This window comes from Monodon monoceros, unplaced genomic scaffold (genome assembly GCF_005190385.1).
Source record: "Monodon monoceros isolate NGI ecotype Baffin Bay Population unplaced genomic scaffold, NGI_Narwhal_1 Super_Scaffold_15, whole genome shotgun sequence".
Classification (NCBI taxonomy): domain Eukaryota; kingdom Metazoa; phylum Chordata; class Mammalia; order Artiodactyla; family Monodontidae; genus Monodon; species Monodon monoceros.
This window is the reverse complement of record NW_021703771.1, coordinates 29,949,352-29,960,326: the sequence shown is the minus strand read 5'-3', so window position 1 is coordinate 29,960,326 and position 10,975 is coordinate 29,949,352. Positions and strand designations below refer to the sequence as shown.

The 10,975-nt window shown below is 37.6% G+C and overlaps 1 long non-coding RNA gene across 1 annotated transcript in view; it reads right to left on the bottom strand.

Annotated features, from left to right (window-relative positions):
- Positions 1-663: 663 nt before the first annotated feature.
- The window catches only part of LOC114896003, a 71,885-nt gene continuing 61,573 nt past the window's right edge, over positions 664-10,975 (bottom strand). Inside the window, exon 4 of the long non-coding RNA XR_003793702.1 lies at positions 664-796. This is a non-coding gene — a long non-coding RNA (uncharacterized LOC114896003). The remainder of the gene's footprint in view (positions 797-10,975) is intronic.

Here is a 10,975-nt window from a genome sequence, read left to right as displayed (position 1 = left end):
ATAGATTTTAAGAGCAAAAGGGGTATAACCCTGGAATATGAGCTGTAGCTGCACTTGCCCAAAGCCTTCATTAATTGTTAGGAATAACAAATTCACATGCCAATACCCAGACTGATCATTGGCCTTTAGACTGAAGAATAAGTGTGACAAGTATTGAGAAAGAGTAGTCTTTTTGCTTTTCTTATTTTCCATGTTGTATTACTTGACCTTTATCATGCCTCCAATGTTATTCTCTTGTTCCTACACTTGTAAGAGAAAATGAGAGAAAGTCAAGGAAGAGGGGACAGTAAAGAAACACTTTATAATTTAGCAAGATATAAGTAAAGGTACTGCATTAAAGTACCAATAATAAATGTACTGTGTATATATTTATGTTGAAAATGTGTACATAGTTCATTTCATATGGGATTGATTGTCCAAGAATAATAATCTTGTTTCTGTTTTCATTTTTTAAATAAAATTTAGGAATAAATTAAACCAGTACCCAATCTAATGCTAGGGGGTATACCTATGACATCACTGGAATTTCACATAACAATGAAGTAGCTACATTTTTCATTTTACATATGTATAAGGTGAAATTCAGAAAGATAGTGTAACTTGTTCAGTTTTCAAGAGCTAAAGAGTAGAAAATTTGGTACCTGAATCCAACTGGTGTGAGTCTGAAGTCTGAGCTCTTTGCATGACATTAGGCGGTGCTGCGCTGTCCACCAGGAGGGGCCACGCCAAGGAAGAGCCCACCTGCTCTTCCTGACACTGTCTGGGTTCCTGAATCTGCCGTTCAGATAAGCTATGTCTGACATGAAAAAAACACGGTCTTATTAAACAGCTGTATTTGTTTCAAGTCCTAAGAACCATTTACCTCAGTTCATTTGACCCAATCCTTCTCCAATATTTGAAGGGTCAAAAAATGCTTTGCCGGATGATGGAATTATGTTATAAAGAGATAAGTAAATCAGTGGGGATGAAAAAATAAAGGGCTTGAGATTTTAACAATAAGAAAGTGAACAAAATCTTACTCTTGTTTATTTCTCCAAATATTCTAAAGTACGGTCAAAAATGTGTCACAGAAACTCATGCCTAAATTAAAAGCGGTCACTTGCTTTGCAAATGGGGCTATCAGTGCTCCTCTCAAGATGGACAGTCACTTGTTGCTTCTGTTTCATCGTGCAAGAAGGTGATGGACAGTGTGTGTCTGACTGCAAGTTTTGACGCTGAATTGTGATTTCCAAACGTCACAATATGAGGCAGAATTCTTACAGACTGTTAGGCTATTAACAGTGGTAACACATATTTTAAAATCATCCATTAATACAAATAAAGTCAGCTATATTATTACTTAGTAAATATTGTTGTGGTGTATCTAGGCTAATAATAATGCCAGTCTACCCCTCTAACCCCTTGTGTGCTATTCCAGTCAAGACATTTACATTAGATGAATAAGTTAATAAATATCAGTGAATCAGATTTTGGAAAATATTAAACAACAAGTATAACTGAGCATGTGACACAAAGTAACTTCAAAAACTCCATAAATAAAGCAGGACTTAAGTGTGAAAACACTGAGTGTACTTTCTTAGAATACTCTTCAGAATCGTTCAGGGAAGCATGTCACCTGTATTATAAGTTGAGAAGAAGATAAACCAAACCATCAAGTTGCAGTGAGTAAGAAGCTATAGCAAAAGATAACATGAGACAAAAGTAACAAAGAGATTATAATAAGGAGAAGAGGCTCTCGGGAGAAAAGCCTCAAGCTGTTCGTAGCTTTGGTTAAGTGAAGTGCTCTGAACACAGTAGGGACACAATCAATGCCATGACCAATGAACTCATAAATGTGGAGCATCTTGAAATTAATGACAACTTTAACATGTCTGACGCCTTGAACTTATCTTATAAATTGGTCTTTGGAAAGAAGAAAAGAAGTATTGGGCAATCAGGAGGTAATGAAGATCTTGTAAAAATAGCTATCTGCTAAAAGCAGGCTGAGTCCTTGGAAAGTCGGCGTATCTACAAATCAGCAAGCCCAGATGATATACCTTCTATCTGCGGGATGAAAGAAACTGGCAAGCATGCTAACTGCATCATTTACAGTTATTTTTGAAAAACTGTGGGGATCTAGGGAGCTACAAGAGATGAAAGGGAAAGAAAATACAATGCTCTACTTGCATTTACAAAAGAGATGGAAATAACCCCCAGATAACTCAACAATAATTAATGTTAAAAAAGGGGGATATTCTAATGGCCTTTATCAAGATGACATTTTGAGAATATCTTCATATCCAGATGGAAGTATTTTTAAGGTTAAAATACAAAAGGAATTTGAATACAAAGGATTTGAATTTGAGTAACATTTCACAATAAAGTGTTTTGTTTGTTTGTTTATAGTTGTTTGTGCAAAACAATTTTCTGGAATGAACTCTGACTACCTAAGCAAAAAAAAAAAAAAAAGGTTGGAAGATGGTAAATAGTAATTGTAAGTATGGAGTTATTATTTCAAAAATACTAAGGAGATATGATAGTCTTTGAAGTCATTTTTATGTGGATAAAATTATTGTGTTTTCATTGAAAAAAATGTTAATAGAATACCTTTTACGTACCAAAAACTGTGCTATGTGCTAGGGCCATAAAGATGAATGAGGCAGGCTTCCTGACCAATTACACAGAAGTGTTTACTTAGCACAGGGGTTTCCACATAGTAAGAATTTAATAATGCTGACTATTACTATGACTATTTTAATTCTTAAAAAATCTTTACCTAGGGGCTTCCCTGGTGGTGCAGTGGTTGAGAATCTGCCTGCCAATGCAGGGGACACAGGTTTGAATCCTGGTATGGGAAGATCTCACATGCCACGAAGCAGCTAGACCCGTGAGCCACAACTACTGAGCCTGCACGTCTGGAGCCTGTGCTCCGCAACAAGAGAGGCTGTGACAGTGAGAGGCCCGCGCACCGCGATGAAGAGTGGCTCCCGCTTGCCGCAACTAGAGAAAGCCCTCGCACAGAAACGAAGACCCAACACAGCCAAAAATAAATTTATTAAAAAAAAAAAAATCTTTACCTAGTGGAGAAATTCTACTAGTTTTCCTATTTGGCCTAAACATCATCTTAATTACTAGATCCTGACAGACAGATCGAAGCAGGCAATCTGTGAAATTTCAAATGCATGGGGATGGGATAGGGCAATGACCTTACCCATCCTCCTCTTTCCAGGACTGGTGACTCATGGCTTCACTCAGTTCTGTGACCTCTTTTCACATTCCAGTTATAGAACCAGGACAAATCTTACACATGATATGGACATTGAACATATAACTTTTCATGTGGATTCCTATAGGGAGTGGGGAACTCTAGCATTATTTTATCATGCTATAGGACTTGTTTTGTACTTTAGACTGTGATGCTCCATGAATCTCCATTTTAGAAATACTCTTAGCACTGAATGGAATTTCTTCTCAGTTGTTTTATGTCCTTCCCATATTTTCTGCAACTGTGTCGACAGAAGGTATCATGGACCTTGGCATCTTGTAGTAAGTACCATCATTGACATAGAGTGTATAATATGAATTTCAGTTTTTTGGATGTGTCTTATTTATATTTTATTAAAATGAGTTTTAATATTTTTAAATTGCATATTTGGGGGGCAGAGGTATCCCTGATTTTAGAATATGGCAATTTTGCATTGAAATTAACAATCTTTTAATATCATTTAAGGCAGATTAGATTAAATAATCAGTGAGTATATGAAATGTATATTTTATTCAGGAATTTTTATGCTCATAGTTTTGTTGGTCATAGATAGTAGAGAACTCACGATTGTTATTGTAAAAACACAGCCCTATGAATTATCTTCCCTATTTTACCTAACCGAAACTGAGATCTGGAGCAGTTTTGTTGAATGGTCAATGGCACGCATTTAGTTGAGTCTAAGATTTGAGCTTAAATCCTTGACTTCAGAGCCTGAACTCTGAATCATTCTTATTTATCGACTGCCATGACATGGGGTACCAAAGTACCACTAGAATTCAGGTTCCAGGAGAGCAGGACGCTTCATCTTCATCACTGTGTATTTAGCGTATTACTAACTTAGTTTTTGAACTGCCTTTAAGGTTGATCTCATTATTACACCAACTTATATACAAGAAAATGTTGAAGCTCTATCTAATTTAGAAACCCAGGCTCTTAACCTCTGTGCTGCTTAAGTGTTTCATGAAGTGGCCAAGAACAGAGTCTGAGAATTAATGTCCTGAAATACATTATAAGGTGAGGGGGGGAGGAGCAGATCTGTGACTACTTCTGAAAGGACAGACGCGGCAAATGAGAGTTTGATTTCAAAGAAAGATAAATTAAGTTGTATGTAAATATCCATCTATCAACAGAATGGAAGCATGAGTTTCTGGAAACAAAAGGAACAAGAAAATAAAATTTAACATTTCCTGTGTGCTACGCCTTGGGCCATATGTATCATCTTTATCATCAAGGACCATGCAAGATAAGCATTTCCTTATTTCCTTGACACTAAGATGCCACTGATTATAACATTCAGTAGTCTTAGTAATAGTGTTTTTCAGTAAAAGAATAAAGCTATACATAAAATATACACATGAAGTATAAGATTCATCCTGCTTATGTAACTTTAAAATGTGGAAAAATAAGTTCACAGAACTGAGTAATTACAGTATAGTCCCCACTTTGAGACATGTAGAAACTAAAGTTCAAAGAGCTTAAGGAGGGGCTTCCTTGGTGGTGCAGTGGTTGAGGGTCCGCCTGCCGATGCAGGGGACGCGGGTTCGTGCCCCGGTCCGGGAAGATCTCACATGCCACGGAGCGGCTGGGCCCGTGAGCCATGGCCGCTGAGCCTGCGCGTCCGGAGCCTGTGCTCCGCAATGGGAGAGGCCACAGCAGTGAGGGGCCCGCGTACCGCAAAAAAAAAAAAAAAAGCTTAAGGAACTTTCTCAAAGTCATAAATCTAATTATGGTAATAATAAGAGCTGAGGTTTACTGAGCACATACTATGTACCAGGCACTGTTCTAAGCACTTTTTCTATATTAATTGTTTCACAATCACAGCAACCCTCTGAGGTAGGTACTTTTATTATCCTTATTTTGCAGATGAGAGAAATGAGATCCAAGAGAGGTTAAGGAATGGATATCTATGTGACTGGGAATCACCAGGGGCCCAAGTGCCCCCTACCCAATATACCAAGCTGTCCTGGCCGTGTTAGCCTTTGTTCTGCAGTCTCCAGAGATGGTGCCACCCTCGAGAATGGTCAATGTTAAGACCTAGTTCTTTCTCATTGGCCCTGGTCCACTGTAATTAACCCTTCAATGACTGGGCCCTCTTTGGAGCTATGGCAGCAAGGTTTTTCCATTTTCATTAAAAGCTGAAATATAAATCTCAATAAATCTTAAACCCCTATTAATTGTTCTTTCAGTGATTTTCTATATTGCCAGAAAAATCAGTCCTTCTACAGAAACATTCTAATCAATTCACTGGTATGACCCCCAAAACTTCAATGTCTCCTTATTGCTAAGTTCAAAATTTTTTAGCCTGTCATTGCAGAGATTTTGAGATCTGGTTCCAGTCTTCCACTGCATTCTGGTGAAGAATACAAAATTTTGTGCCATGCTCTTTGAATATGAATCCAAGTTCTACCATTTGCTAGCTGTGTGGCTTTAGGCAATCATGCTGCCCTCCCGGATTTCTGTTTCTTCATCTGTAACACAGTACTAGCCAAAATGTGTTAAGCACTACTTTGTGCCATCCATTGCTCACTATCATATTTAAACCTTACAACAGCCCTATGAATTATCTTCCCTATTTTACCTAACCGAAACTGAGATCTGGAGCAGTTTTGTTGAATGGTCAATGGCACGCATTTAGTTGAGTCTAAGATTTGAGCTTAAATCCTTGACTTCAGAGCCTGAACTCTGAATCATTCTTATTTATCGACTTCCATGACATGGGGTACCAAAGTACCACTAGAATTCAGGTTCCAGGAGAGCAGGACCCTTCATCTTCATCACTGTTCAATCACTATTGGGAGTCTGAGTGTGTGAACGTGCAGTGCATATTTCAAAAGAGATTCTATAATGAAAAATATTTTGAAAAGACCTGATTTATACCCACCATTTGGGAGATAATCAAGCACTCTTTATATCAACTGTGTGCCTTAACGAGAGAGGAACTGTGTCTGGCGCTTAGCTGAGGTCCAATAAATGCTTGTTGATTAATTCACTGAATAATAAATTCATATCAGGTCATTTACAAAAGTATTACTCACAGACAGGTAGTGTCTGAATATCAACCTTTGTAATAAATTCCAGGTCTATAGTTTCCAGCTTAGTTCAGAATGACTTTCATTTAATACACTGTTGTTCTTCCTCTTGTGTGTATCAGGAGATGAGAAAAACGCAGGAGGCAACAGCTTCTGTTCTACACTCAGACATCACACTGGTTGCTTCTTATTCCCTAATTCTGTCCTGGCTGCCAGGGAGCTCAGAGCTAAATGTGGTACACAATTGCAGAGCCCAACTGTTACTCATTGTTTCTGATATAATGATGTTCCCTTCTTCATTACCTGACTTTGATGCATTTATTTTTATTTTAATGGTTTTCTTATATCTATGTTTTTCAAGCAAAAATTCTTAAATTATTTAAAAGAACACAAGTTTATACATAATAGGCAAATAGATCATAAAACGCTTGCCAGTACTTGCCTCATTAATGCTGACTTCTCAGACTTCAGGCTCAGCCTGTTGAGCACGATGGCTTCTACCTGAAGACTCTGTCCTTATTCAGTGTCCTTGGGAGTGGACTTGTCTGTCTAAGTATTCTGTACTTCTGAAGGTCTTACAGAGCTGTTGAAACCCAACTAAGAGCTTGCCAGAGAATTCCTGCCTTGTTCTGTTCATGGTTTTTTTTGATCACTTCTCAACTACTCCTACTCGTGCTAGAGATCCTTTATCCCACTCAAAACCTTAAATATCCAAACCACAAGCCACTAGGGCTGGTTCATTTTGAAACAAACCCCCTACCACTAAAGAATATAAGATTACTTTTATTCACAGAAAACAAATTATTTTGATCTAAAATGTACAGAAAGACACTACATTGTATCTGGATAAGACAAACATATTTTCCAAGGCAACCACTTCTGCTTTCAAATTCCAGCTTGACTTTTCACAGTATTTGACTTCTCTGTGCCTCAGTTTCCTAATCTTCAAAATGATCTAATAATGGCCTCTTTATAGGATGATGGTGAGGGTTCCTCTGAAATAACAGATGTGAAATATGACAGCTTTCATATTTTCTTCTCTTATTCTTTCCTACGTTATTGTAAATGGCCACGTACATTATATTCTCCCTATGTAGAACATGAATCATCAAACACAGTTTCTCTGAAAAAGAGATAAAAACTAGGGGTGGAGAAAAAACAGAAAAAGGACATCTTATCTTCTATATTTAAGAGGTAATAGAGTTGATCTTGTTGCTCGTGTGGGAATAAAAAGAGCAGCGGATACAGTTTAGGAGGCAGATTCTGACCCCATAGAAGTAGGAAAATTCTAATAGTTATAGCTTTCCAGGCATTTCATGGCTGGCTGTAAAAGTGATGGTCTTCTTTTCATAGGACATATTTGAGCGGGTATTCATCTTCCAGGACAGACAGAGGAGAGTCTTCTGAGTTGAGGGGGAGTTTAGACAACACGCCTTCTAACGGGTGTCTCAAAACACAGCTGCTGAATGTGAGGGCAATCAACTATGACGTCTTTCTGGGTTTCATGGTTCTATTTGTGTCCTTTTGAAGCTACATCCTTGGTTGAAAAGGCCATTTTTCCTAGAGAAAAGAGGACCATTCTTCAGTCAAGGGCATGTCTGAAGTTCAAGATCTTAAAGATTTATTCACTTATTAAACGTTCATTGGGTTCCAGGCACAGTTCTAGATGTGAAAGGGGGATTAAAAAGATATTTCCTTATTTGGATACTATTTTATTCATTCATTCATCTATTCATTCATTTATTTCTCTTTTTTTCATCCCAAATTACAACTTTTTCCTGAACGTTCTACTAAGTTTATGGCATTGTTTTAGGCTCTGGGGATATGCAGATAGAAACACTGCCTTCATAGATTTTACGTTTAAGTGGGAGGTACTGACAATAAAACGTTACAAATTAACAGAATAATTTTATTTAACTCTTTGGATTTTCTTCATACTTTAAAAAAAAACCCAAAATATGATTTGCAAAATGTCAGCTTGAACTCCCTTCAAAAAGCAGGAGACAAATCCCTCCTAGATGAAGTCTCTGTCAAGGCTGGTAGACCCCAGCTGCACCCTTGTCTTCCTCTCCTGCATCTCAAAAATTGCAACATTTGTTAGATCATTATCTTCACGACATCTTTCTTAGTGGGATTTAAGCTGTGATAGTTTTATTTGAGCCGCCTTCTGTAAGCAGAAAGTAACACAACATCGTAAAGCAACTATACCCCAATTAAAAAACAAACAAAAAGCAATGTATATTCAGATGGGTAAAATCGTCTGTCATGGTTCACCTCCATCCAGGTAGACATGTTCTGTTTCTCCATTTTACTTGATGATCATGTATAAAGCTGCTATCATTGGCAAGGCCCAGACCTTGATGGTAACGAGAGCTTAGGTTTTCAGTTTTGAGGGTGACAGATGACTACTGCACGGGGTCTGTTAGTTAGCTCCACTGTTCCATCTCTTTCAAGTTTGTCTTTTGTCCATACTTGGATACGCATCAGAGAATGGATAAAGAAGACAGAGAAAATGGTGCCACACTCATAATTAAACCTCATAATTACTGAGTGCTGACCACATGCCAGGCTCCACCGCGTGTGCTTTGTGTATGTTATCTTAGGTAATCCTCATAAAAACCCCACGAGGTAAGCATGATTATCTCCATTTACACTTGAAGAAATCAGGTCCCTGTGTCATACGGTGTGCTCCAGGTCATCCAGTCAGAGTGTAAAGCCTGGACAGATGCGCAAGGCCTCCCCACCCTTTGCAGGGAATTTCCTCACCTCTTTCCTGCTCCAGCTGTAGGATGAAATGTAATGTGATTTAAAGGGTGACTGTGTAATGTGGCTACGGAGAGCTACCTGCCCTAGAATTGTGTCACTGCAGGTAGCTTTAGCTGTATGTGCTGTGACAGAGAAGTAGTTTTTCAAAGAAGTAATGTTGCAAGTTTTTCTTAAAAAGGTATTCTTTAATGAATATGCCTTTTTGTCTCACTAGGCTGTCAATTTCTTTCTGATTTTTCTCTCTATGTTTACCTTAATAAATTCTTTCATCTCCCCTGAATTGGCTTAGTAATTTAGAGGAAAAGCTGGCTGATACATCATCTCTATATAGAAGAATGAAACTTCTCTTAATTCAAGGAAAACTATTTTAAAGTATCTGCTGGCAAAAAAATAAATAAATAAATAAATAGGAGAGGTTACTTGAAGAGAATTCCTGATACAAATGATAGGGTGTAAGATACTTCTAATCTCTAAAGAGAGGCTATCATTGTCTGAATGATTTTATGTTAGTAATGAAAACCCAAGAAAATCAAGGTTAGCATTTTACGTGTAGCAATAAAATCGGGAAAATAAAAGTAAGGAAGAAAGAAGGTAGAGAAAGGAGAGAAAGAACAGTTAAGTCCTCAGATAAGAAAGAATCTGGAGTGAGACAGACCATCAATGGACACTTTACAGCTATCATCCTTATCCCATTACAAATTCCTGTTTAAAACTGCATTCGAAGGCTTTCCCTGACCACAGTATTTAAAGTGGTATCTGCATCTTGTATCCCCTTACCCTTTTAATTTTTTCTAGCAACTACCAATTTCTATCCAAAAAGATATTTAAATGTCTTCTCATTTGTTTATTGTCACATTTTCCCATTAGAATTTCAGCTATGCAATAGAGACTATATTTTATTTATCCACATATGCTTAAAAATGGGTCTTGTATAAAGTATAGATACTCAACATCTTTTTGATAAATGAATGAATTAATGAATGCATATCAGTGTATGTAAACATAAACCTGTTTATTCAAGTACTGGAATATTTTTTTATCTTACGTAATAAGAAGAAAGCCAATAAACCTATGTATGTAACATAAATTGTGCTCAAATTTGTTGCACATACTCGTGTGAGTACATTCATATAAAAATCACTATGCCTTTTCAACAATAATCTGAGTGTCAGATTGTTTTATGCAACAGATTATATATTACAAGTACACAGAAGAAGGTGCAGATAATACAGTAGTATTGATGGATGTGGATAGTATGATCACAGTTTAGAATCAATAAAATTGGGAGCATACGGACTGTTAGGATGGAAAAACAAAAGGGTCTGAAGGAACTTGGCCATCTTCATGAAGATGGCTTGCTGCAGTCTCTTTGACACCAGGCTTCGTATTTGAAGGGAATGTCCAAGTTATGATTATAAAGATTAAACTGTAGTCATTGTTTTTTCATGAAACTTTAATATAGACTTAATCCTACACTACATATCATGTTCTTATTGCTGTAACTTCTATGCTGTGTGAGCCAAAAACCAAAGAATGTTCTAATGTGTTGTCTGAGACAAACACAAGGATATGTCCCCTTTCAGTCCATGAAAAAATTAAATATATAAATTTATTATACTGCTCTTTGGTCTATGCCCTCCCTTTTTACTCCTGAGTGCGTTAGTTACATTGATGTGAATCCTCTGATTCATATGTTTTGGGCTCTAATTATTGCCCTTATTATTCCAATGCAACCATGCAAATTAGTACAAGCTATAAGCTTGAGGTTTGAAAGAAACAAGGCCAAGCCAAGACGATATTAGTGCATAAGAAGTAGGGTTTTGGGCTTCCCTGGTGGCGCAGTTGTTGAGGGTCCGCCTGCCGATGCAGGGGACGCGGGTTCGTGCCCCGGTCCGGGAGGATCCCACATGCCACGGAGCGGCTGGGCCCGTGAGCC